The sequence below is a fragment of the Ursus arctos genome, unplaced genomic scaffold (genome assembly GCF_023065955.2).
Source record: "Ursus arctos isolate Adak ecotype North America unplaced genomic scaffold, UrsArc2.0 scaffold_1, whole genome shotgun sequence".
NCBI lineage: Eukaryota > Metazoa > Chordata > Mammalia > Carnivora > Ursidae > Ursus > Ursus arctos.
Window position 1 is genome coordinate 94,633,500 of NW_026622763.1, and position 6,000 is coordinate 94,639,499.

Below are 6,000 nucleotides of genomic sequence, written 5' to 3' on the forward strand. Positions count from 1 at the left end.
ACTCCACAGTTTACCATTAGCATCAGTGTGACAACAAAGGCCCTTTCTAACATTTTGGGGCGTAAGTGGAAACTCAACGTACAGGACAGTTCCTGAATAGTGAACCGGTTAGATCAAACCTTGGAAATTTTGCAAGCTATCCAATTGTTATTTTGTTTTGAATGTATATATCCTAACTCCTGGGGTAAATTTAAATTCCCGAGGACATGGGGGCTTTAGCAATTCCTTTCATTCCCCAAGTCTAGCGAAATATGTCTTTCTTCCAAGAGATTCTGAGTGTTTGCTACGGTATCATTTTCTTCTGTTAGCTTTTCCCCTGGCCAAAATACAGGCAACAAGGAGAAAGGTGGTGTGCAATGGGACCTGTTAGGGTTTTTTGTCACATATTCTTCCCCTCCCCCCACCCATTCCTCCGTGATGATAGATGATAATTTCATATGCCTTTTGAGTCACTTGTGACATTGCTTTGTCCTACCCCTTCCCAGGAATACACTGAGAATGAGGGAAATAAGAATGTATACAGTAGCATTTATCAAAAAGAGACACGTGGGCGTGCGGTGGGGAACCCGAGGCCGCCTTGCCTTTGTGGGTCTTGCCTCCCTCCTCCACAGCACTTACAGGAAGCAGAAGGGGCTGGGTGGGGACACTGGTTGTTTCTGCGACGGTCTGCCACCCATTTCCCTTCTGTGAATCACCAGCCCTGTGATGCTGTCCACCGTGCATGCTGACGTTCGCCAGCCCCACAGCTTCCTGTCCTCCCAACGTGGCCCAGACCCAGAGCCTCTCTCCCCAGGATCATGGGAATCTGGGGGAGCAGGATGTGCTCTTTTCACAGGTAGAGGGGGTGGCAGACACAGGCTCACCACAGCAAGACCCCCATGATCACTGGGCACCAACACGCCCTCGATGTCGAAACGGACTATGGATATGGGAAGCAGGAGATGGTTTTTGGGGTTGCGGTATGAGGAACAAGAACTGTGTTTTGGATTTTATGATGGGTCTCCCCTTCTTTTTTCCAAATCCTTCCCGTTCTTTCTTTTGCTTTAAAGATACAGAAAAATGGTGTTAGTTTTATTAGAAAAACCTCTTGAGAAATCTTCTCTGTAAGACACTAATAATCTCACATTTGGGAGTTCCGGAATAATAATAATAATAGTTAACACTGAGAATTTGCCAAGATGTCATGCGTGTTACCTCCATGAATCCCCGTGAGAGTGCCGTAAAATGGGTGTCCTTATGCACCCTGCTTTACAGGGGAGGAAGCTGAGGCTTGCACCCCTTCAAGGAGTAAGTTCCAGAACAACGCAGGCAGTCTGAAGCACATTGCAAAATAGTCTGGTGGATTCCCATCTCCTAGACTCCAGATTGTCTTGGTTCTGAGCCATCCCGCTGGTCCTGACTGGCGGTAATAACCCCGACCTCTCGTCCCTGCCCCGTCCCTGCCCTGCGGAGCCCTGACGCTCACAGCATTCTGCCCACCTGCTCTTGCACCCTGCCGCTGTGGGCCTGCCCTGGAGTCCAGGCACGGCCCTGCCCACCTGCCCTGGGCCGTCAGCGAAACAACGGCCGCTCAGCTGCTGGCTTGCTGTGTGCCTGGCACTGTGCTGGGTGCTTTATATGTGACCATGCAGAAATGAACACACTGGCCATGTGCAAGCAGGAAGATTGCTATACTCCTCAAAGGGAGCTCTGTTAACTTTGGCTTAGAATAGGCAACTTAGTTATCCTGTTCTGACGCATAAGTCATTCCACTGACTTCCGTTTACAGATGAACATGACGACCACGTTTTTCTATGCAACGATTTCCTTTCTCTTTTTTAAAACAGCTCTATTGAGGTATAGTTTATTTACTTATTTTAAGTGCGTAATTCAATGATCTGTAGTGAATTTATAGAGTCAGGCCACCACCACCAAAATCTGGTTCTAGAATATTTTCCTGACCCCCAAAAGATGTCTCATGTCCATTTAAAGTCACTCTGGGGGTTTCTTTTGCCCCCTCCTGTCCCCTGTTCTGGACTTTTAAACCGTATCCTAGGGAGCGGGGCAGAATTTGCACTGTGGACCCTCTGGGCTTCCCCCTCTGTTAGCTCCAGCTGGGGTGCCTGACACTTGTGCTAAGAGCCTGGCTGTTGGTTCTCTTAAGCGGGGTGGTTGCTGATGCTGGATCTTCCCGGGGGAACCTCAGACACCAGCGGCCACTCCCCTGACAACTTCACCCACAGCCTCCAATAGGGAGGCTCCTATGGCAACACGGATCCCCACTGTAGTTCCAGAGGCACAGAAAGGCCCACCCTGGCCTATGAGGATTCCATCAGATACCACATAGATCAGTGTCTGGAGATGCCCATGCTGGGGAACTGGTACTTGGACCTGAATCTCTGCAGTTTCATGGGCCAAACCAGGCTCTCTTCCGGTCTGGACTCTGCTTGCTAGGCTCTGTGCTGAGATCCTTGCTTCTCCCCATTGGTCAGAATCCTACACATCTTTCAAGGCTGAGCTAAAACTCTGCTCCTTTGTGACATTTTTCCTCACTACCTGAACCCTCATTCCCACCTCTGACTTCTCACTGTCTTGTATTATTTCTTTGACAATTTCTTCCCTTCCCATTTCTCTTTTCCTGGAAGTCCTATTAACTAATACTGGAGCCATGGATTAGTCTTATAGGTCCCTTATTTTTTCTATCATCATCTTTTTTTTTTTAATCTCTTGAGTTTGGAACCTGATTTTAAGGGAAATCGTGTAGATTTTATTTTCCCAACCCTTGTAATGAATTTTCTGTTTGCAATAAATTTCAATAGCTCTTATTTTGGTCTATGATTTTCTTCTTTCTTTATATAGTATCCTATTCTCGTTTTATGGGTACAATTGCTAATGAGAGTTTTTTTGTTTGTTTTTTTGTTTTTTTGAGTTCTTGTCTGTAACCCAGTTTTTCTTTATATTGATGGGAGTCATTAAAAAAATGTTAACAACAATCTCTATCCTGAAACGTCATCCTTGTGTCCATTCAGATTGGAGCGTGAGGCAATGGAAAGATCCTGTATGTGGGCAGGACCTGTCCATCGGAGGGGTTTGCCTCTGCGAGACTGAGGGCCTCCTGAATGCCAGAAGGCAGAGATGTTTCCAGTGGCACCAGGTGATCTGTTTTGAGCAGCAGTCTCTAACGATTAGACCGGAGCCTGAGGAGGGTGGGGGAGAGATTTCGGGTGAGTACAGTGGGCAGCACAGATGTTTCTTGCACACACCTTCATTTCACTACCTCGGCATTCCCGCTGTGTCTGAGTCCTGAACCTCCTCAGAGGGTTTGGCTTTTTTTCTGGAACGTATTCCCTTCCACGCAGACGCTAGGTCGTGATTTCCTTTGATTCCCTCCATCCGGTCTCTGTCCTCCAGAACTTTGTTGACTTCACCTCAACCTCAACAATAGCCCTTCTTTTATCTCCTTTACTGTGGTGGGCTTATGTCCTTTAACATTTTCTTGCTACCATTTTGACGACGACCCGGGCCGGCGGGGGGGCGGGGCGTTAAACCAGGTATTCAACCTTCCATCAGGACTGGAATTCTTACCTTCTCTACTAGTTATTTAATTAACTATTCAAATCAGGATAGTTTTCTGTTGATGGGACTAAATTCCTTAAAATGTAAAGCTAGATTATAATCTAGCCTGGGGATGGGATCAGGTTTGGTTCTTTATTTCATGGAGGCTGGCCCAATACCTTTTATGTCATAGGTGCTCAATGTATGTTTAGCAATCGGGTCAGCTTTACCATGGAAGCCCAGCACTTTTCTCACATTTTTATCTGTCCTCGGTAGTGTGATTTCTCATAGAATGGACTCACACATCTGGAGAGCCACTTGGACCTCCCTTTTATGGGCTTTTATATGTTTAGTCTTGACTATGCTCTTTGGCAGGATTTGAAACTGATAAAAAAATATAGTGAGTGCCCTATGTGGAGAGATTCATGTTCTGTAATTTGTCTCAAAGTTATCATCCTCTTGGCTTACTTGCCTTCCAGGTCAAAGCATAATGTGGGCATCTAACTATCCCTCTGTCTCTTGCTCTTTTTTTGTTCACTAGGGAGACTACGTTATTTCCTCCGCAAGTCCCAGAGTTCTCCGAGTTAGGGGGCACCTCTCCCTCCTTCCACATGGCTGTGAACACGTTTGGGGGGGTGTGTGTACACGCCCCTCTCCAGACCCTGGTTTGCTCTGGACATTTTTCCCCTCAAAACAAAACTAAATTGGTGGTTTAATCTCATCCAAGTAAAAACCATCCAAGCAGAGCAGCGTGACATGGTCCTTAAATCCCATAGGTCACATTTTTGGCAAATAGCTGTATCCTGCAACTTTCATTCCCATGATGTCCAGCCTACTCATCACCCAATGCATGACATTTTCTTGGTCTTGGAATGTTCCATCTCAATTAAAATTGGAGGAAAAAAGTCATCCTTTTACTTTGTAAATAGAAAAAAAAAGTACATCGTGGAGACTTTTCTCACCAAAACTATAGAAGAAGAGAAATTGCCTGCCTTGCCCTCCCAGTCCCTGCCCCCCCCAAGCCCCAGGGAGACAGCTGGTCCCGCATGGAATCAGCTCAGGAGGAAAGCCGGAAGTAATATTTCTTACTTGGAAAAATTCATTGCAATGTTTTTCCTTTTTGTGCTTCAGGGACCAGTAAAACTACCCAATTAATTTACATCTATTCACACTTTTCGCCAAGTAATACTTAACAAAACCACAATTCAACACATTTGCAACGAGAGGACCCTATAGAAAGGACATTGGTTTGGGGGTTTAAGAAAGACTTGGCTTTGAATGGTAACTCAGCACCATTTTCTATCTATTATTGTGGTAAAATATGTATAACATCAAACTTACCATTTTAACCATTTTTTTTTCATTTTAACCATTTTTAAGTGTACAGTTCAGGGGCACTAAGCGCGTTCAGAACGAGCCACCGCCACCACTATCCATTTAAAGAACTTTTGCGTCCTCCGCAACTAAACTCTGTCCCCGCTGAACACTAAGTCCCCATTCTCCCTCCCCAGCTCCTGGTAACTAATGTCTATTCTACTTTTTGTCTCTATGAGTTGCATTTGCCCGTTCTCAGGACCTCACGTAAATGGGATGGTGCATATTCGCATTTTGGGTCTGTCTTATCTCACGCAGCATCGCGTCTTCAGGGTTCCCCCATGTTGCAGCCTGCATCAGAATTCTGTTCCCTGGAACGCCTGGGTGGCTCAGTTGGTTAAGTGTCTGCCTTTGGTTCATTCATGTCATGATTCCAAGATCCTGGGATCGAGCCCCGCATCAGGCTCCTTGCTCAGTGGAGAGCCTGCTTCTCCCTCCGCCTGCCGCTCCCCCTGCTCGTGCTCCCTCTCTCTCACAAATAAATAAAATCTTAAAAAAAATTCTGTTCTCTTTTAAAGCTGAATAATAATCCTTTGTATGTTTATATCATGTTTTGTTTATTGAGTCATCTCTTAATGAGTATTTGGGTTCTTTCCCCCTTTTTGTCCTGCGGAATAACGTTGTTTCGCACATTGGTGTACAAATATCTGTTTGAGTTCCTGCTTTCACTTCTTTAGGGTGCATTCCCAGCGGTGGACTTGACAATTCTGTATTTCATTTTTGGAGGAACCATCAAACTGTTTTTCGCAGCGTCAACATCCTTTTACCGAGGAGAAGACTTAGGCTCAGAGAGGTTAAGTTACTAGCCCAAGGTCACAGAGCTGGCCTCTGAAGAGAGTTTTTCATTTCAGTGAAAAGGTATGCAATGTGCCTCGACAGTGCTTCCCATATATAGGCTCTTAATAATGTTTGTTCTCTTCCTTTCTCCTTCTGATGGTAATTCAGGTATTGGGGCCTAAAATTCCACACTTTCTTTCATTTCTTTACTGATACCACAAAAACAATCCCCCTAATCTTGGCCAGAGGGATTCAAGAAAACTTCTCATACCTCAGAAGGGCGAGCTCCTTTCTAACAATTCGTGTGCTCGTTTC